Genomic DNA, 22,740 nt, shown 5'->3' on the forward strand with positions numbered 1-22,740 from the left:
AACTCAGCAGCTCAAAGCAACAACAACTTATCATTTCTCACAATTCTGGGCGTTGTCCGGGTGGGTCTTCTGGTCTAGGATGTTCTAGAATGGCGTCGCTCATGCCTGGGGCCTCGGCTGGGACGGCTAGGTCTCTCTCTCCGTGTGATCTCTCATTTTCTGACAGGCTAGACCGTGCTTCCTCATATGGAGGCAGAGAGGTTCCCAATGACGAAAGCCTAATTCCAATGCACTGCACTTTTCAGATCTCTACTTGTGTCATATTACCAGTTGGCCAAAGGAAGTTACACTGCCATGGCCAGATTCACGAGGTAGAGAAATAGACTCTTATCTGTCGATGGGACGAGTGCAACCTGTTGTGGCCAATTTTTTTTTTTCTTCATTCTACCGCATGACCTTAAAAGGGCAATCAGAGCCCTTCCCCGCTAATGAACCATAAATTCAGAGAGAGTGATTTCACTTTCTGCTTCAGCTAATAAGCTGAGAAGATGCAAACTGGAGCCCTCTTTCTCATCACACAGAGAGTACCTATCTGCAGGATGAAATCAAGCAGAAACAACCAAAGCTGAGACATGTTAGGGGGCTTGGTGGCCTCAAGGCTGAGTTCCAGGGTCTCAAGTCTTGGTTCATGAAGTTTTTCCATCTCTCCTGTGAAACTTTCCCAGCTACTTGAGCTAATACATGCCTTTCTGCTAAACTTGATTTGTTTTAGTTTCTGTTACTTACCATGGAAACAGTCTAATTCAACCACCTTCCTTCAGTTGCTTCTGATGAAGGCAAGTGCCCTTCCCCACCCTTCTTCCCTAAGGCTGTTCTCCTGAGGCAAGCCCTCCATGACACCATCTCAGGGTTCCTGGTATTCCTCTTGGAGCACTTGTCAAATGAGGCCCAGTGAAGGCAGACAGGAGGTCTAGATGCATACTTCATAAAAGCAATCACTTTACAGATCTTGGCTTCAGACTGTAAAGTTGAATGCTCCCATAGCTCTTGGGCGGAGCAGGGCATGTGAGGGGCCAGATGGCTAATCTCTCCTCCCTGATGGTAAACCCCATACCATGCAAGGTAGCTCTGCGTAGGTAAGCCACTCTGGAGTTATAATCAAAAACCAGTAGCGCTGGGCAACGTGCCCTGCTCTGAGGGCAGCCCAGCCTCTCTCATGCAGCCTTAAGGGGTTAAGGTACACTTTCTGGTTTTGGAGCAGGCAGTGAGTGGGTGATGGCAGGAGCACAAAGGCCAGCTATCCCAAATTCTCTGACCTCAGGGGATTTGCTGGGCCTCCTTTGTGAGGTTTGTTCAATTTTGCCAGCAGAGTCAAAACAATTCCCTCAGGGCAGGATGTCTCAAAAGCACCTTCCACTTAGGTGGAAGATACCATCTTCACACTTCAGAACTCAGGTCTCCAGACCAAAGCTCTTCCTTCTGTATTTCTCTTCTCAGTTCATGGCATGACTATCCTCCAACTGCCTAAACTGAGAACCTCAGACCCATCCTCTTTTCTTCTATCACTCCTGCACAGGCAGGACGAACAGGACTAAATAGTGACCAGTAGAGGGAAGAAGGGTGTTGGAGCCAATCTGTCCTGTTAAACCCTAGGCAACTTTTTCAACTTCTCTGGGTCTCAGTTTCCTTATCTGTAAAATAGGGCTGATAAATAGTAACCAACACCAAAGGCATTTTGTAAGGGTTAATAAGTTAATATGTAAAACACTTAAAACAGTACCCAGCATATGGTAGGTGTTCAATAAAAGGAAGTTGCAATTTTGAAGTCTTTCCTCTTCTCCACTCTCATTACCATTGCAATTCCTCTGGCTCTATTGATCTCCTACTTGAATTATTGAATCAGATTTGTAGGTCAGTCAGGGTCCCAGCAGGAAACCTATGGTGCACTTAAAAGGGGTGACTAAGAAGACAAAGTTGTGGGCAGGGCCAAGAGAGCCAACAAGGGTGCGGAAGCACCAAAAGGACTAGCAAGGTGGGAAGCCATTGCTGAGTAATCACGCAGGGCGTGGGCTACGTAGCCTGGGAGAGGAGCTGCCTGATGCGGGCTGTAGTCTTACCCGAGGGCCATGGCCTCAGCCATCCTGCAGTCCAGCAGACAGGGAGCCATAGGAACAAATACCCTGACCTCCCTTCCTTCCCTCCGAGTCTTTGAAATTGCATGAACATAGCCAGAAGCCCCAGGGCAAGGGAACCACTGCTATGGTCCAACGAAGTCAGTCTTCAGGGCTTAAAGGAGGGTGGGGAAGGATGGAGAATGGCTCTAGAGGGACACAACAGAAGATAGTCAGCACAACTCCTAGCTAGTCTTCCTTCTTCCACTTTCCATCCATTGTAGTCCATCTCCCACGTTACCACCATACCTATCTTTGTAAATCTGATCATATGGTTCCACTGCTTAAATTTCTTCAGTGGTTCTCATTATTCACGGCGTCAATGATCCCATTCTTAAGATCAGATCCAAGCTCTTCAGCATGTTGTGCTCTTCGTGCTCTCACCCCTGCCTTCTTTTCTGGTTTCACTTTACACCACACCCCTTCCCTGGAACCAGACCAAACCACTCACCATTGCCTCAACACACAAAGCCTTCACATCTCCGTGCCTCTCCTCATGCCATTCCTCATATCTGGAATGCTGGTCCCTCCTTCACGAACCCATCCTTCAGGTGCTCCCTGTGCCTTTCCTTCACTGTCCTGGAAACGATGTGTTGAACATGACTCTAGAGAATGCCCATGTTGGTCTTGCCCATGGACTTAGCACAGAGTCTGGCCCAAAGTAGATGTTCAATAAGCCCCTATTGAATGACTTCTTGGTCTACACCATCCTTGAATATATCATTGATTCCCTCCTTCAGTTTTCTACAGCACCTTAGTAGGTCACTGCACTTACTACCTTTTATTATAGACATTTGTGTGTCTGTCTCTCTCCCCAGACAGTTATCCTCTCATGGACAAGGGCCTATCTTGACTGCCTCTTAGTTCCCAGGTCCCATTATGAACAAAGTTGGTTGAAGTAGGAAATGAATGGGTGACAAAGCTGGGTGTTGGGTAGAAGGATTCATTCATTCAGCAAATAGTTATTGAATACCTACTGTGTGCTGGGCACTGTTCTAGAACTCCATAGTGAACAAGAGAGATAAATCCTTGCCCTCATGGAGCTTTCATTCTTAAGGGTGGAGGTAGTAGGACAAGAAATAAAATAGGTATATGTTCACTGATAAAAAGTACTAGGGAGAAAAATAAAGCAATGATGGGGGATAAGGGGCATCAGGGTGCAGACTGGGGTACAACTTTAAATACAGTGATTACAACAGTTTCCTGCTGTTGCCACAAAATAGTGGCTTAAAATAACACAAATTTATTATCTTATATTTCTGTAGGTTAGAGTCCAACGTGGTCTCACTGAGTTATAGTCAGCGTGCTGGTAGGACTGTGTCCCTCCTGGAGGCTCTAGGGGAGAGTCATTCCCTTGCTTTCTCCAGCTTCTAGAGGTTGCCTATTGTCCTTCCTCCAACTTAAAAGCCAGCACCAGCAGGGTGAGTCCTTCTCACATCGAATCTGTCTGTCTCTGACTCTCTTGTCTCTCTCTTTCACTTATAAGGACCTGTGTGACCACACTGGACCCACCCACACAATCCAGGATAGTCTCTTCATCTCAAGACCCTCAACTTAACCACATCTGCAAAGAGCTGTTGGCTCTGTAAGGGAACATATTCACAGGTCCCGGGGATTAGGATGTGGACATGGTGGGGGAGAGGAGATGGCATTTTTCTGCCTGCTTCTACAGTCTTCCAGAAAAACCTCACTGAGAAGGTGACAGTTGAGTCAAAACTTCGAAGTGGGAAAGAAGCAAGCCTTGTGGCAACCTGGAAGAGGAGTGTCCCAGGCAGAGGGAACAGGCTCCACGGGGGCTGCACCTAGTGTGCTGATAAGATGGCAGCAAGGCCGGTGGGATGAGGCAGAAGAGAACCCAGGAGGCACAGGCAAGGACGGGCATCGGGTAGGACCAGCACAGGGACTGAGCGAGATGGCAGCAGTAGGAGGGTTTCCAGTGTAGAAGAGACAGGATCAGAGCTACATTGTAACAAGACCACTCTGGATGTTGTGTCAAGAATAGACTGAAAGGGGCAAGGGCTGCAGTGGAGAGATCTTGCAGGAGAAATCATCCAGGGTGACTTGGACCAGGGTAGTGGCAGTAAAGGTGTTTGCTGTATTATTCTACTCACTTTTCTGTATGATGGAGATGTTCATAATGATAAAAAGATGCGTGGAAAGGGCCTTGATTTTTGAAGGCATATTTAGCCCAACTGCATTCCTTTGTAGAAGACCACATTGTAATGGCCTTGGGAAGGCCAGAACATTTTGTAATTTCAAAGATTTTCCAGATAAAAGTCTATATTGCTCTGATTTTGGCAAACTCCAATTGGTCCTTCAGTTCTTGACTGAGAAAGTTTCCCTGACATCAGCCCCCTCCAGCCCCTCCCACACCCCCATTAGATGGGGTGCTCCCACTCTGTGCTCCACAGCACCCTGTAGGTCTCTCTTCATAGCATTTATACCGCTTGGTACAAACTGTTGGAGGTTCTATGCTCCAGGAGGGCAAGGACTGTGTCTATCTTATTCATTGCCTCGCATGGTACCTGCATCTAGTAAGGGCTTGGTAAATGTTTGTATTATGAATGAATGACTGTAACACTTTCCAAAGATGAATAAATGAAGTAGCCAGTTTGAGTAAGTGTCATAGATTTACCTGAAAAAGAGACTTCACAGAGAGAGCAACATCTTGGATCTCACAGCATTATAATATCTGGTGTGGGGAGCAATGATGTTTTCCATTTCTGATGGGGTGGGCCCTGGCCAGCACCCCTTGACACAGGACTTCACACTTTCTATGCCAGCTTCAGGGGAGACAATAAAGCCTTTCCAAGCTGCTCCCTTGCTCTGCACTCGGCAAAGACGTGTGTTCTCCCTGCCTGGGTCCTTAGTGCCCAGAACTAGCCTTCAGGTCCCTAAAGAGCTGCATACAATCCTCTTTTCATTGCAACAAGGATTGCATTGTCCAGCACTGCATCACCCCTTTCTCCATTTCTTCCCTCCTTGCTTTACACCTCCCGGGGCATCTTGCCCTTCTTTCTCTCCTGGATACAAGGACAGGCTCCCAGGGGCTCACATTAGTCACTTCCCTACTCCAAACAGCTTGAGCATTCAAGTTCTTCTCCAAGTGAAAGACAGGATGGGATTGGGTTGGCTTTGGTTGAGCGCCAGTTAAAATGAATACCTAGACCTCATTTTCCTCCGAGACTTAGATGCTCCAGCACCACAAACATTCCCAAGAATAAACATATCTGTGTGTGTGCGATGGAAGATTACTCAGCTATGACAAAGAAGAAAATCCTGTTGTTTGAGACAACTTGGATGGACCTTGAGGGCATGATGCTAAAGAGCTCAGAAAAACAGACAGTAAAGTGGTAGTTACCAGGGGCTGGGGAGTAGCGGAGAATGGGGAGATATTGGTCAGAGGGCACAAACTTCCAGTTATAACATTAGTAAGTTCTGGAAATCTAATGTATAGTATAGTGATCATAGTCAATAATATTGTATCAATATCCTTGAAAGTTGCTGAGAGTGGATCTTCAATGTTCTCCCACAAAAAAGAAATGGCAACTAGGTAACAGGATGGAAGCGTTAGCTAATGCTATGGTGATAATAATTCTGCAATGTAAAATGTATCAAATCAACACTTTGTATACCTTGAACTTATATAATATTATGTATCAATTCTATCTCAGTAAAGCTAGGGGAAAATATCAATGTGTCCAAAGCAGAGTTTCTCAACCTTGTGCTAACTAACATTTTGGACTTGATAATTCTTTGATGTGGGGGACTGTCCTGTAATTGTAGTACCCCGTTTCCACCTACTAGATGCTAGTGGCAGCCTCCCCTCTGGTTGTGACATCCAACAATGTCTCTAGACATTGCTAAAGGCCCCCTGTGAGGGAGGGGTCACCCTGATTGAGAACCACTGGTCTACAACCTTAAAAATGCACAGAGAAATGGATCCGATGGAAATCCATGTAGAATTTTATTCTGAGGAAACAACTGGGGAAGTACATGAAGTTGTTGATAAGAGGAACAACTTCAACAAGAGAATCACCCAAATTTCCAACAATAAGGGGGTCAAATACATCCAAACTTTGGAATATCATATGCCATTTAAAACATTCTGGGGACACCTGGGTGGCTCAGTCGGTTAAGCGTCTGCCTTCGGCTCAGGTCATGATCCCAGGGTCCTGGGATTGAGTCCCGCATCGGGCTCCTTGCTCAGCAGGGAGCCTGCTTCTTTCTCTGCCGCTCCCCCTGCTTGTGCTCTCTCTCTCTGACAAATAAATAAAACCTTTAAGAAATAATTTTAAAAATATGTGTTCTAGCAGTTTTGGGGTGGAGTCTTTTGGGTTTTCCCCATAAAGTATCATATCATCTGCAAACAGTGAGAGTTTGACTTCTTCTTTGCTGATTTGGATGCCTTTTATTTCTTTTTGTTGTCTGATTGCTGTGGCTAGGACTTCTAATACTATGTTGAATAGCAGTGGTGATAGTGGACATCCCTGCCGTGTTCCTGACCTTAGGGGGAAAGCTCTCAGTTTTTCCCCACCGCGAATGATATTCGCTGTGGGTTTTTCATAGATGGCTTTTACGATATCGAGGTATGTACCCTCTATCCCTACACTGTGAAGAGTTTTAATCAAGAAAGGATGCTGTACTTTGTCAAATGCTTTTTCTGCATCTATTGAGAGTATCATATGGTTCTTGTTCTTTCTTTTATTAATGTATTGTATCACATTGATTGATTTGTGGATATTGAACCAACTCTGCAGCCCAGGAAAAAATCCCACTTGGTCGTGGTGAATAATCCTTTTAATGTACTGTTGGATCCTATTGGCTAGTATTTTGGTGAGAATTTTTGCATCCATGTTCATCAGGAATATTGGTCTGTAATTCTCCTTTTTGATGGGGCCTTTTGTCTGGTTTTGGGATCAAGGTAATGCTGGCCTCATAAAATGAGTTTGGAAGTTTTCCTTCCATTTCTATTTTTTTTGGAACAGTTTCAGAAGAATAGGTATTAATTCTTCTTTAAATTGTTGGTAGAATTCCGTGGGAAGCCATCTGGCCCTGGGTTCTTGTTTGTTAATGAGATACCACCTCACACCAGTCAGAATGGCTAAAATTAACAAGTCAGGAAGCGACAGATATTGGCAAGGATGCGGAGAAAGGGGAACCCTCCTACATTGTTGGTAGGAATGCAAGCTGGTGCAGCCACTCTGGAAAACAGTATGGAGGTTCCTCAAAAAGTTGAAAATAGAGCTACCCTATGACCCAGCAACTGCACTACTGGGTATTTACCCCAAAGATACAAATGTAGTGATCCAAAGGGACACATGTACCCCAATGCTTATAGCAGCAATGTCCACAATAGCCAAACTATGGAAAGAGCCAAGATGTCCATCAACAGATGAATGGATAAAGAAGAGGTATACACACACACACACACACACACACACACACACACACACACACTGGAATATTATGCAGCCATCAAAAAAACCCCGAAATCTTGCCATTTGCAAAGACGTGGATGGAAGTAGAGGGTATTACGCTAAGCAAAATAAGTCAATCAGAGAAAGACAAGTATCATATGATCTCACTGATACATGGAATTTGAGAAACAAGACAGAGGATCATAGGGGAAGGGAGGGAAAAATGAAACAAGACAAAACCGGAGAGGGGGACAAACCATAAGAGACTCTTAATCTCAGGAAACAAACTGAGGGTTGCTGGAGTGGAGGGGGGTGGGAGGGATGGGGTGGCTGGGTGATGGACACTGTGGAGGGTATGTGCTATGGTGAGTGCTGTGAATTGTGTAAGACTGATGAATCACAGACCTGTATCCCTGGGAAAAAAAAAAAAAAAATACATTGCTATTTTGAATAAAACTGCCACATAGATAATAATAATAATAATAAATAAAACATTCTGTGATCCACATCTAAGGACATAAAACATGTCTACAAGGTGTCCACAAGTGAAAGAAGCTGATAACAAACAGGATTATAGTGTAATTGCAGAAAGTGAGACAATTACAGTTCTGCACTGAGAAAAAAGTCTGGAAGGATACAGTCCAAAATGGTCACAGCAGGCATCTCTAAAATGGAGAGATACAGGTGATTTTTTTTTCTTTTGCATGCTTGTATTTTCTAGGCTGTCTAGAATGAACAAGTATTACTTAATTTATGAGATGGAAAATAAAATTCTTCAGAAAGAAGGAGAGTGGTCTGAGGCACTCCCTCTACCCCTTGCTTCTCCCAGCAGATAAAAGAAATGTATTGCCTGAGGAAACTGTTAACTAGACCCAGTCTTCTTCTTCTTTTTTTTTTTTTTTTTTAACAGAGAGAGACAGTGAGAGAGGGAAAACAAGCAGGGGGAGTGGGAGAGGGAGAAGCAGGCTTCCCGCTGAGCAGGGAGCCTGACTTGGGGCTCGATCCCAGGACCCTGGGATCATGACCTGAGCTGAAGGCAGACGCTTAACGACTGAGCCACCCAGGCGCCCCAGACCCAGTCTTCTAACTCCACTTCTCTCTTACCCTGCCCACTTCTCTACCCACTCTGTCCTCCCAGGATTCCAATTTAAAGTGAAGACATCAGGTTTGAGAACAGAAGAATTTGCCATTCAACCCCACGCACAACTTTAGAGGTGGCAAATGCAGGCGGGCGGGGTCGCCAAACCCATGTCCTGACTACCCCCGGCGCAGCCTGGCTGCCTAGGCTCTCCATGGGCCAACTCTCTGAAGCAGCCAATGTTTCCTCTGGCACATTCCAAATTCTCTCGGCCAAGGAGTCTGGGCCCTTGCCTCCTTCCTTCCCTGCTACAGATGCCCCTTGACTGCCAAGTAGCTCCCCAGGCTCATCCCGGCCAGGGCGGGCGGAAGAGGTGAGAGACAAAGCCATTGCTTCTGTCTCTTCCCAGCACTTGCCAGTAAACTGACTGCTGGGAAAGGGGTGGTAAGCACTGGCTGGGATGAGTCTGTGGCCATCCCCCCAATTCACTGGACCGCAGTTATCTGGTTCTCTTCCCACCTGGCTTCACTCCCCTGTCCACACCTTGTGTCCCCTGGGCCGGGCTGGGAGTTGCCTGGAGGGATGGATTCTGGGTAGGCTGGGGCTGTGGAAGCTCAGGTCTCTGGCTCAGCAGCTCTCAGGTCCTGCAGAGGAAAGCACCTCCATAGGGGTAGGTGTGTGCATGTGTGTGCTGAGGGCACATAAAGGAAAGTAGGGGAACAGGAACATCTAATCAACCATACTGAACCGGGTTGGGCCTCAGCAGCTGGGCTGTGGCTCTTTTGCAGATTTCATGACCATTAGTTCTGGCCCAGAGACCTACTGGATGAGCAGAGGTCTGGAGTGTCCTCCTTTTAACCCCTGCATGCCAGGCACAGTCTTGGAACCCCTCTCAGAGCACTTTGACCAGTAAGCCTCCCCATGGCACTCTGGAGTCAGGAAGGTGATCACCACCATATAGATGAAGAACTGAGATGGGGAGAATCCATGCTGTCCCACAGCTGGGAAGGGAAGGGTCTGAGAGAGTTCCAGGTTTCTCCTCCTCAGCCTGCTCTCCCTTCCTGCCCCTGAAACGTGCGTTCTCCCCCAAATGGAACAAGGTACCTTTCAAAAGCATCAAATATCCCGTGCAATCAAGACAAGATAAGAAAGTAGGACCTCAGCTCCAAGGCCCACGGTCCTGGCAGTTCCCTGGGAAACAGGCCTTGAATTCCATTCATGATATCAGAGAATGCCAAGGACATCCACAGGGTCTGTGATTTCTGGACAGAGGCATGACCAGTGCAAGGGCACAAGGCCTCGCCCTTAGACAGGTCCCATGCTGGATTAAATACTTAGCCGTCACCATCTGAAAATTCTTAATCATTGTTGACATGGGCCCTTGTATTTTCATTCTGCACAGGGCCCTGTAAATTACATAGCTGGTCCTTCTTCTGGGAAAGCTGGTTGCCTCTCCCTACCTTCTCCCTCCCCAAACTCAGTGTTTCATGCAGGCAGGACTCCACAATCACAGTGAGGGATGTTTTCCCAGCAAGTGTCTGAAACCAAACCGAACCAAAATAAACAAAAGCCCCTAAACCATGCAATTAGCCAATAACATCTCCTCACCAAGACAAAGCCCTCCCCCCTCCCCACCAAAGCTGACACTGCCCCCTTGAGACCCCTTTCCTCTCCCAAGGTCTTACTATCATTTTTATGTGACTCACAAGTAAAATTACCAGGGGCTCTTTTCCCCTCCATATTTTCTCGCATAATTTTGCACCTGTTTCCGTTGTGATTGTCATTGTTGGGTGTTCTGTTTTCCCATCTCTGTCCTCTCATCCCTGCTCATACACTGCACACACAATCATAAGGAATATTTCAGGCAGGTCAACAATCTCTCTGCATCCCCATCTCCAATTTTTTTTTTAAATCTGATAGTTTTAAGACCCTAAACTGGCTCCAGCCAATTTTGACTAACGTATGTCACCCCAGGGATTGGCCGGAGGTGGATGGTCAAATATTAGCATTGGCAAATGTGCTCTGGAAGGTCGCTAGGACGGCTACATGCTCTGGGAGCTGTTTTGGCAAGTGGGCCATAAGCTGTGAGACGGCCAAGCCATCCGCAGGAAAGAGAGGATAAGGAGAGAACTTGCAACTTCAATGACCCTTTGAAATGCCCATCACAAGGACAAGTTCTCCTCAAAGGAAGGTCAAATATAACTGAGCATTTCTGTCCAGGTGGTACCTATAACCACCAGAGGAATGAATGTAGGTTAGTTTTCTTTGGTGTCTGGGTGTGGTAGGCAGAATGATGGCTTCCCGGTACCTGTGAATATGTTACATTACATAGTAAAGGGGAAGTAAGGTTACAGATGGAATTAAGGTTGCTAATCTGCTGACTTTAAAGATGATGAGATGATCCTGGATTATCCAAATGGGTCCAATGTAATTACAAGGGTCCCCAAAAGTGGAAGAGAAGCAGGTCAGGGTGCTTCTATGTGAGAAGGACTTGAGCCGCTGGGTCAAGAATAGAGGCTGGCTTTGAAGATGGAGCAAGGGGCCATGAGCCAAGGAAGGCAGGCAGCCTCTAGAAGCTGGAAAAGGCAAGGAAACAGATTCTCCCCCACAGCCGTCTGGAAGGAATGCAGCCCTGTTGACACCTTGATTTTAGCCCTAGTGAGACCTGCATCAGATCTCTAATTTATACAACTGTGAGATAATAAATTTGTGTTGCTGTAAGTCATCAACTTTGCGATAATTTGATAAAGCAGCCATAGAGAACTAATACACTGCGTCCCGAGGATTCTTATCACCAGAGTGTTTTGAACAAGCAGAACTAAGCAGAAGCAGGGAGAGGCCCTTGGGAGTACCACCACTGCTCCCCTCATGATGACACCATGGCAAAATTGTGAATTAAGTAAAAAGATGAAGAACACTCTTCACTTTTTGTCCTTGGGTTGGCCCATACCCCAAGTGGATCCCTCATATGGGAGGGGCTCCATTAAGACCTACCCCATAAAGACCTACTAAACCCAGAAGCAAGCTTTCCCTTCATCCTATCAAAGCTTAGTGATCCTATGTGTTAAAAAAAAAAAGCACAGAAGTGATTATACTGACTATAGATACACTAAGGGATAATGGATGATGATATATAAATACTCACTTATTGTTTACCCTTTTAGGAAATGCTGGCATGTTTCATGTGGCTCATTCTAGACCAGAAGCACTTATCCTTTTTAAAGTCACAGGCTCCACTGGGAATCCAATGGAAGAAAGAGATCAACGTGCACAAAATCTATTTCAGGGGCTCATGTAACCCCTGGAGCATCCAGCCCCAGCCCAGAACCCCTGCTCCAATCGCTAGGACAGCTGAGGAAGGTAATCTGAGAGCCACTTGAGGCCTGTGTCCTTAAAATCACTTCTCACCATCGGCTACCTACTTCCTCCCTACACATTAGGCAGACTCTGGCTCTTACCTACAAAACTCCAGAATCATTTATAAGTACCCGTACATCTTTTCCACTGGTCTAAGAGACCTTAGGGGTTACAGACCAGAAGCCAGTGATGGGAATAAGATGAGAGAAGAATGAAGAATTGGAGAAAGGAGCAATAAGAAATAACCAGGGGGTGGCTTTTTGACAAGCCACAGCCGCTTTCGTAGACAACGAGGCACAAAATCATCATGCCCTGTTAAATAGTACCTGACTACCACCAGAGTGGGGGTGGCTGAGCCCAGGCCAAGGAGAGAGATCAACACCCATATCCCCGTCACCATCACCAAGAGGGCAGATCTCCGCCACCAGGGGTGCACCTGTGGGCAATGCTATCCTGACCCATGCCCACTCTAGAGCTGTGCACACGTCTGGTGCCCAAATCACTGCAGTGTAGGAAGTCACTGCAACTCAGGGTAGTGTCCCCTGGGGGTGCTCAGCAGGGCTTGGCTGTCACAAGGACCTCCATGCAAGCCCCGACCGCCCCTTATCTGCGATCTTGGGCAGATGAGTCCTCCCCACATTCTGTGTCCTCAAATACAAAATACAGATGATACCAGGCCACGTTCACAGTCTCATCAAAACCTTAGGGTCAGATGTCCTTCAAAATTCAGAATTTTTCAGATTTTAGAAAAGTAATAGAGTACAAAGGCATATAATGGCTCTGTCATCAAACACATGAATATGAATATTCAGACTAAATAGTTTAGGTCAGATTTTGTCACCAAATGAATTCATTATGTCAAGTTTTCCCTCTAAATTAGTTGTGAAATAATGGGGTGCCTGGGTGGCTCAGTCGGTTAAGTGTCTACTTTTGGTTCAGGTCACGATCCCACGGTCCTGGGATCGAGCCCCACGTCAGGCTCCCTGCTGGGGGAGGAGGGCGTTTGCTTCTTCCTCTCCCTCTGTGTTCTCTCTCAAGTAAATAAACAAAATCTTTTAAAAAATACACTAGTTGTGAAATAACTTCATTTTCAAAATTTTATTGTTACTCCTCAGAACGGCAGTTAAGACATGGCGCCCTATGACTACTTCCCAGGGTTAGTGCCGAGTGAACTGAAGGAGTTACAGCACCCCCTGCTACAGCCATCCCTGCACCCCAGGCCTACTTCTGTCCTGGCATTCATTGCTCTGAACTCTAGCTGGCCTACGTCTGTCTCCCTCTCTAGATCGCCAGCATCTTGTGGATAGGAATGACCGCCTGTTCAGCTGTGTACTCCTAGCACCTGGCCCACCCATAGGCGCATGTCCCCACATGTGTGGAAAGTGGAATTTAATTAGACATCTAAATCTCTTCAGCCTGCCTGTCTCCAAGCCGGTGCAGAAAAAGGCATCCCAGATGTGCTCCCTCACGGCTCCTGAACTTGAGCACAGATGAAAACACCAGTGTACATATTCAGCATCCCCGCAAGGGTGCCTGGAGAACCCCTTTTGCATTTCAAAATACTTTTTTCAAAAACCCAATTAATATCCACTAAGAATGGCCCTGACTGAGGACACTTGGGAGATTAGCCCTTTAGCTAAAATTTATTTCATTTGAGTCCAAAACCTTCCCTCCAATCTTTATACTGAAGAAGCCCCTAGCAGCCCCGGGAGGCCTGGGAAGCCAGCTTGGGCCTCTGCTTCCCCAGCGGCCGCTGCCACAGATCAGGTGCAGTCTGGGCACAGGGCCAAGGAGAGCTTTGCTTTGAGTGTTTTGCATTTCTTCCCTGTGAAGACTCCCGTCTTTAGAAGCAAGCCTGCTGAGTCTGGAAGGCTCTCTACCGGCCTCTTTACACTGGCATCACTGAATGAGAGAAACACAGGGTGGGAGAGGAGGGTGCATGAAAGGCTGCCTGAGCCCTGAGATCTAAACAAGCGCCAGCTATGGTCTGAGAAGCACTCACACTAAAAGATAAAAGGGATTTGGAAAGTGCATCTCCTTTCCAAGAGTGGGGAAGGGGAAGATTCAACAGCAGGAGAAACTGAAATACCCACTTGGATTATTGTCCTGTCTTGTCCTCAGTGAGGGTGGTCACTGGCTCTTGTCCGCGCCCCGCCCCTGCCCCCTCCGGGCTACCCATGTCATGCAGCCTTGTTTATAGGATGCAGGTTAGAATTAACCCTCGAGCCCAGTGGCTTCCCACTCTCATCATTTGTTGGTGCGTCCGAAACATTTATAAAGGACCTTGTATCTCAGGGGGCAGAGGAACCTGGGTCCAGGATGTCCCCTAAAATGTGTCTTTTCCCAGAACAGCTGCACTGTGTCTCCAACCCCGCGAAGCAAGAGCATGATGGACCTGAGAAGTGTGTGCTCTTCAGGAAATGAAGATGATGGTAAAGCCACTGACCCTCAGAGGCCAAAGGGGCCTTAGAGCGGGGCTCCAGTGCCCTCTGGATGTCGAATGAACAGCTGTGCTAGATCCAGACCTATCTTTACAGTGGACTTGCAGCCCCAATGTGCTGGTTGGTTCTGGGAGTGATGGTGAGCTGGTCCCTGGGGTGGAGATGGGGCTGTGGGGCACTGACACTGGGCCACTGACCTCACACCAGTGCCCACCAAAGGAGGCTTGGGGCACTCTCCCCTGCAGTGGCGGGGTCTGCATAGGGCTGATGGAGGCTTTCTCCGGAGGGTTTTTTTTTTTTCCCCCACCTCTTCCAAATAGCTTTTCCCCCAGGCATCTAATGCAGGATCCAAGCACCTGTCCTCACTCCCACCCCCACCAAGCCTTCCAGATCTGATATCCCCATCCTCCTTCCTCTCCACTCTCCTCCCTGCAGAGAAACCCCACTCTAGCACACTGTCAGACCCGTGTTAGAAGATGTGGGCTGAAAGCAATTCACAGGAACGTGTGGATTCCTAAGGGGAGGCGCCTGCAAGCTCTTCACATTCCTAAAATGCTGCCTCTTATCAACCTAAGGAATCTTGGGCTGGTAGAATTTCAAGCAATACAAGATAGAGCCGTATGGACAAATGTGAGGCAGGGGGATGCGATGTTAAACTGCTGGGGACACAGCGTCACTCCCAGGCCACCTGCCCCTGGGACCGCCCCTCCAATCCCCAGGGTGTAAGAGCCACCTGTGGTGCCTGTTAAATGCAGATCCCTGGGTCCCACTCCCAGAGGTTCTGGTTCTGTAGGTCTAGGTAAAGCCCCCAAATCTGCCCATTCAGCTAGCAACTCAGATGACCCCAATGCAGACAGTTCACCCACCACACGGAGAAGGATGGACAGACCCATTACCTCTGCCTGCTTCTCACTTCCTACCACTTCCTGCTTTTGGGATAATAGCCTCTTGGAGCACCTGGGTAGCTCAGTCTGCCTTTGTGTCTGCCTTTGGCTTGCTCAGGTCGTGATCCCAGAGTCCTGGGATCGAGCCCCGCATCGGGGCTCCCTGCTCAGCAGGGAGCCTGCTTCTACCTCTGCCTGCCACCCACTGCTCGTGCTCTCTTTTTCCCCCCTCTCTCTCTAGTAAATAAATAAAATCTTAAAAAAAGAAAGAAAGGAAGAAAGAAAGGAAGGAAGGAAGGAAGAAAGAAAGAAAGAAAGAAAGAAAGAAAGAAAGAAAGAAAGAAAGAAAGAAAGAAAGAAAAAAGAAAAGAAAGAAAGAAAGAAAATAGCCTCTCAAAGCTGTTTTCCCCAGAGAGCTGATGGCAGCAGGTAGGGGAAGAGTGGCCCCCTCCATTTTCCATGTGGACAATGTAGTCAGAATTACCCCAACTAATACTCAATATGTGCATATTTACAGATACAAATGTCTGAAATTTGCTTCAATCTAGTCCAAAGGAAAAAAGAAAGCTATCAGAGACATTACTAGGAGACCTAATAACATCTGTCTATCCACTGTGGATGAGATAGATAATGTCAAGGTTAAATTCCTGGTTTTGGTAACTGTATTGTGGTTATATTCTTATTCTTAGGAAATACAAGCTGAAATATTTAGAGATAAAAGGGCACGATGTCTCCAAGTATCCTCAAACGGCTTAGAAAAATAATACACACATATATATGTAGACATATGCATGCGGAATATGATAAAGCAAATGTGACAAGATGTAAATTGTTGAGTCTGGGTAGAGTATACGGGAGTTTCCCGCACTATTCTTAGAACTCTTCGATGTGTCTGAAATTACATTATCAAAGTAAAAAGTTACAAGGAAAAAAATCCCAGGCCAGTAGGGGGTGTCAGTGAGTACAGACTCCATTTTCTTTACCTCAGTACATACTTGAAATTTTCTACCATGAAGACAGTTCCCTGTACCAGGCCCCAGGTCTGGCTTGAGAGGCACCCACCCTGGACGAGCCGGGGAGCCTCGCACCATTTACAACCTCATGGGCAATGACGTGTGAGCTGGGAGTGCCGCCTGAACTTGGGGTGCCGCCCTGTGCATCCTGTCTTCCCAACCCCCCACACCAAAAGGAAAGAACTGTACAATCTGACTTTTGCAGTGTTATTTTTTTTCTGATGGTACAATTCATATCAGGATTTTAGGAGAGAAATCTTATATAGAAGCAGTTATAAACCAGAAAATAAAAATCACCATTCAGACACACATGGCCCCTATCACGAGAGGAGTTTTTATTAGGACAGGTGAGTTACTTCAAACTCCAGAGTTTACATTGGGCTCTAACACCTTTCCTTAAATGGTTTTGGGGATATAAATTTAAGCCAGAATGATAGATTGATTTTTTTGAATGAATGAATAAATAAAATCTATTCATTTGAGAGAGACACACACAGAGAAGGAGAACGAGTAGAGGGGTGCAGAGGGAGAGGGAGAAGCAGACTCCCCACTGACCAGGGAGCCCAACACGGGGCTCAATCCCAGGACCCTGAGATCACGACCTGAGCCGAAGGCAGATGCTTAACCTACTGAGCCACCCAGGTGCCCCCAGATTGATTTTTTAAGTTCTCATTCAATTAGAATAGAATTATGGAAAAGAAGTCAGAGATTACATGGATTATATGATATATAACAAGAGGATGCATATGCAGAGGTAATATTAAAAATCTTTGACCAGGGCACCAACCAATCAAAACCAGTCAGAACAGATTTAGATGCAAGCCCTGCAGCTGGGCCAGGCATTGACCCTTAAGTTCCTGGATTGTTGGGGACTTCCAGGAGCACCAGGGAAGGCACCAGTACTCAGTCTGGTATACACTTATTGAATACCAGCTCTGTACATGAAGGAATATTAGCTCTAGTAACTGTGGTTTATTCCAATCCTCATGGGAGCTATGCCAAATTTAGGTTCATATCCAGTCTATACTCAGAGGGTAGTGACTTTACTCTTCCCAGAGATCCAGATGGAGTTAAGACCCTGGAGTAATTTGAGTATTGCTCAAAAATGTTAATGACTCACCCACTTCTCAAGAGCTACTGAGCCAAATACAATGGATTTGGGGGTGGAAGATAGAAAGGGGAGACATGGTGGGCATTGTTCACACTTGCTAATAAATATCTCCTCTTGCTTATAGAGACTTCGGGGCAAAACAAATGCTTTCAGGGACACTCAAGTGAGTCATAGGCTGAGAATAGAAATGAGCTGCATTGTAACCATCTGCAAAAGCTTCCCATGAACATCTTTATTAGAGGAGTGGGTGACAAACTATTCCATGAAACACTTAAACTTTAGAAATTTATTTGTGATTTCATGCATGGAACTTTTAAAGAAGTAAGGGGTATGTTCCATCATCTTCCCATGCTGTGGGAACATTAAGTTGGTTACTGTACTGGGAAAAATCACAGCTGTTCCTTTGAGTTATAAAAGGTATGAGGGTAGAGACCTGGTCTTTGTTTTCTCTTCTTTTTTTACACAGTGCCTGGTTCAAGACCGTAAGTAATTTTTTTTTAAGGATTTATTTATTTGATAGCGAGAGAGACAGGAGAGAGGGAACACAAGCAAGGGGAGTGGGAGAGGGAGAAGCAGGCTTCCCGCGGAGCAGAGAGCCCAATGAGGGGCTCGATCCCAGGACCCTGGGATTATGACCCGAGCCGAAGGCAGATGCTTAACGAGTGAGCCAGCCAGGCGCCCCCAAGACCATAAGTAATTAACTGCTTGCTTGATAAGTGCTTTTTGATGGTGAGGTAGAGAATCCTAAGGAGATTACCTTGCCCGTTTAGGTCACAGGGCACTTCTTTTTTTTACATTGTAGCAATTATTGTATTTAATATAAGACAGCTGCCTTTCCTGGCAGGTGAACATGATGGCAGACCTTGTCTGGTATTTACTTATTTTTCCTGTGGGGTGCCTGTGGCAGGGCGTTCAGCCCCTGGGCAGGCATTACGCCCAGTACTAGTCCATGCCAGTCACACGTTGCATTGATAAGCCACTGTCTCTTCAAGGAGCACAAGCTAAACCCAACACAAATTGTGAGTGTATGGTGATAGGAAGAAAATAAATCCAAACCTTAGTTCTAAACTCTTGTCTCATTTCATTTCCAAGTCCACTGGTATTGGGCTTCCCTCCCCTTCCCCCCCATTTTAAAGGCAATCTCAGGAAACTTCCACAATCCCACAAGACCCTGCTTACCCCCTCAGTGTCAGATAGTGTATGGAGAGGAATGACCAGCCTCCAAGGGATCCAACAACCACCGCAGGCCATCGATGAAACACTTACCTTAAGTAGGCACTTCACACCAATGTCTGACTGGAAGGTTTTACACAATAGCCACATGACAATCCTGCTCTAGACACTTCCCCCGTGTCTGCACTTTAAAGCACGGTTTTCTGAAATCTCTAGCCAAAAGCTATGGCTTTGTTTCCTTGATCCCCTAGTTAGCAATTTCCCCCTGAGTGTAAGATGGCTCTTTCTAGGTTGTTTGTGCAAATAAAAGGTACCGGCTGGGTGAGGGTAAGTGGACTTTTAAATGCCCTTTTAAGTAAAATTTGAAGCAAGAGAACAGAAATCTGGACATGACTTCATCACGGAGGTTCTGTGTCACCGGAAAGATGAAGAAAGTGACCAACCAAGAAAACTGTCTGGGCAGGTGTGTCACTGTGGAAAACCTTGGTTAAAAAATACTCTAAGTCACTTGTTTTCCATCTTCTTTTTAATTCAGTTCTCCCACAGGGGATTTAGCAAACCTCTCCCGTCCTACCTCAGCCCATAAAAATCCAGCAGAGCAACAGAGAGTTCTGTAAGCTCCCCAGTGAGGTCAGGGCGACTCACTGGATGGACATATGTGCAGAGGGGCATGGAGATTTCTGGGGATTGAGAAAGGCTTCTCACTCCACAATCCTTCCCCAAAAGTCACATGGGAAGTTCTCTAACAGGGGAAAACACATTTTTAAAGTTAAAGAATAAAACTGGGACACCTGGGTGGCTCAGTTAGTTAAGCATCTGCCTTCGGCTTGGGTCATGATCCCGGGGTCCTGGGATCAAGTCCTGCTTTGGGCTCCTTGCTTGGCGGGGGAGCCTGCTTCTCCCTCTGCCTGCCGCTCCCCCTGTTTGTGCGCTCTCTCTCTCTCCCTGACAAATACATAAAATCTTTAAAAAAAAAAAAAAGAATAAAAATGTATCTTCCCGGGGTGCCTGGGTGGCTCAGTCGTTAAGCGTCTGCCTTCGGCACAGGTCATGGTCCCAGGGTCCTGGGATCGAGCCCCACATCGGGCTCCCTGCTCTGCCAGGAGCCTGCTTCTCCCTCTCCCGCTCCCCCTGCTTGTGTTCCCTCTCTAGCTGTCTCTCTCTCTATCAAATAAATAAAAAATAAAATCTTTAAAAAAAAATGTATCTTCCCTTAGAAAGTGATTAAGCTCATTCATTTATTTATTCCTTCATCTATTCACCCAACACTGGTATGTTGAGCAGACGCTGTGTGCCAGGTCCTGTGGAGGCAGGGGCGCCACAGAAGAGCTCAGAGCCTCATGGAAAACGCAAACTTTTACAACTCTAATGACAGCAGGATTTGAGAAAAGCGCGGGTGATGGAAAGTAGTGGGGGAGAGTACGCTACAATATGAAACCAGAGCCTTTTCAGGGAATGGAGGTGACACCAAAGAGGGAAAGTCATGACAGGGAGTGAAGGAAGCCCCTGGGGTAGAGGTGTTGGCTGTCCACAGCCGAGCCATCTTCTTCCTTTGAGCACAGCCGGGGTTTTGTTTGCCTCTTAACCCCACTCCTTCCACCCCTAGCACATGTGGCTGAGTGGCCAACCTTGATCAATCCTTTGCCAATGACCGGTTTAACAAGGCACTTGGGACATAATCCTGCAAGTGAGACTTGAGAAGACATAAGCTGTGAGGCGCCCAGGAAAGATTTTCTCCCTGATGAGACATCAGGAAGGGCCATCCTCCGGGCACCTGGGTAGCTCATGTCGTTAAGCGTCTGCCTTCGGCTCAGGTCATGATCCCAGGGTCTTGGGATCGAGCCCCGTGTCGGGCTCCCTGCTCGGCGGGAAGCCTGCTTCTCTCTCTCCCACGCCCCTTGCTTGTGTTCCCTCTCTTGCTGTCTCTCTCTCTCTGTCAAAAAATAAATAAAATCTTAAAAAAAAAAGGGACATCCTCTGTCTTCTTCTGTAGGACAATGCTGTAACTCCCCCGGGCAGCCTGGCACTCTGGCAGCCATCTTGTAGCCACGAAAAAAACCTAAATTCAACAGGGCCCCCATGACAGAAATAAAACCTGCTCTCTGATGACAGGAGTGCCCTACCTCAGAAGTGCCCTACCTCGGGATTTGTTATCGGATGAAATTAGAAAATTTCCTTATCATTTAAGCCACTTTAAGTTGAGTTTTGTGCTGTCTGTGGCCAAAAGCATCCTAACTGATACGACTTACTTCATAATTTTGTGGAAGACAGCCCTCCCCTGAGGCCTCCTCACCTTTACCAGTTCATCTGTTAAACAGACAAGCTGAATTCCCAAGGGCCATGCACAGAGCCTTCCTGTTATTTTTCCCCAGCTCTATTCATGAAAATAAAATTAATTTTCTAGCCTATGAATTAAACATTGCTGCTGCCGGCTGAAAGATTTTAGCAACAGCCTTTTGTTGGCAAGAGAAGCAGGATCCCGACATGTTCTAAAATAAGCTACAAGAAGGCAGAAGGGTAGGAGGGGAGGCAAAGGGGAGGAGGCCATTAAAAGGAAGAAGGAAGGATTGCCAAATCCCACTCATGTCCGGCTTCTCTGAACTGTCAGCCTGTGGCTGGACTTAAGGGAGTGCTTCTCTAACTTTAGCATGCAGATGAATCACCCGGACATCTTAGGAAAAGGCGGGTCCTGATTCGATAGGTCCAGGATGGGGTCTGAACATCTTTATTTCTAACAAGCTCCCAGGTGATTCTGATGCTGCTGGTCGACAGACCACAGGCTGCCGGGATCCACAGAGCCCTCTAACCCATCCTAGTAAGCTGCAGAAATGGGAAGCAGGATGTAGGAAGGAGGACTCACCATGCCTGAAATGAGGGCTAGTGAGAACCAGCTATTTCAACTGGGGTTCAAGGGAGGAAGTGAGATAAGGACAAGCCCCCTACACACGTGTACCTTTTAGAAACAAGGAAGAGTAGCGAACAGGGGGAAAAAGCCAGAGGGAGACGCCCCTCCCCACTGGCCCCCTGCTCCAGGTGTGTGCCCCAGGGTCTTTCCTGGAAAACTTCAGACTCACTCATCCCACTGGCAAGTGTCTGGTCTAAAAATTTTGCTCCACACCATTCCATCATAGCAGGAATTGTTGGTGTGTGTGATGGACTGAGAGGGGAAGGTGAGAGTCAGGTGGAGGCAGAAGGGCAGCCTCTCCGCAAGCCCAATCTCCTGGCCCTGCTGCTCCTGGAGAATCTTCCTCACCCTGGATCTGGCCCCTGACCACCTCCAGCCTCGCTGGGCCATCAGGTCCTTGAACCACCCTGCTCTGTCTGCCTTCCCTCCCCTCAGAGCTCTGCCCCCACGCTTGCCTGTGGCCACAATGCCACTTTATCCAAACCCCTGCCGGGCACTGTGCGGCTGCCTCCTCCTATGGGGAGCCTCCCCATCTCCCCCAGGCCGGGGCGCTCTAACTAAGGCTGCCTCACTCTAATCACTGGTGCACCTGTCTGTCTCTCCAACTGGGCTCTAAGTGCCATGAAGTCCAGGATCGCGCCGGCGCCTGGCAGGGAATGAGTAAGTAACAAATATTATTGAACAAGGGAATTAAATAATGGTTCTCAGCCCAGTTGTGCACCAGAAATATCTGAATGGTAAAAAACAAAACAAAACAACAAAAACAAAAGAAGAAGAAGAAGAAGCCAGGGCATCCCTCTTAGAGATTCCAATTCAGGAGGTCTAGGTGAGGGCCGAGGCTTCCAAAACTTGTAAAGGATCCCCAAATGATTCTGATGTGCAGCCAATTTTGACAATCACTGGAATGGAAAAAATGAATAAATTCGTGGATGGATGAATACGTGACCGCATGTGAAACCATGAGGACCTCCCTCATGGCCACTGGCGCACATAATGAACAAAGGATGGGCATTCATGAGGAGGACGGCCGGTACCTGCTGTTGGGGCCACCAGCCCGTTGCCAGAGGAAAGAAAATCAGAGCCGAGGGCCTTGACCCCATGACCGGCGCTTTCTGACAATGAGCGGGCAGGCTGGAATAAGGCTCAGCCTCCAAAGGGTGAGCTCAACAGAGGGAAGGAGAGGAGGGAAGCGCTACAGGAAAAGTGTGCAGAGGCCTGGGGCTCACATTTCCTCTGTGCTGGCTTCC

At 47.1% G+C, this 22,740-nt stretch overlaps 1 protein-coding gene across 1 annotated transcript in view; it reads right to left on the minus strand.

Moving 5' to 3' along the window:
• Positions 1-22,740, minus strand: part of SCD5 (stearoyl-CoA desaturase 5) — a 159,816-nt gene that overhangs the window by 131,091 nt on the left and 5,985 nt on the right. The gene's annotated exons all lie outside the window — the stretch shown is intronic.

This window comes from Phoca vitulina, unplaced genomic scaffold (genome assembly GCF_004348235.1).
Source record: "Phoca vitulina isolate PV1807 unplaced genomic scaffold, GSC_HSeal_1.0 scaffold3, whole genome shotgun sequence".
NCBI lineage: Eukaryota > Metazoa > Chordata > Mammalia > Carnivora > Phocidae > Phoca > Phoca vitulina.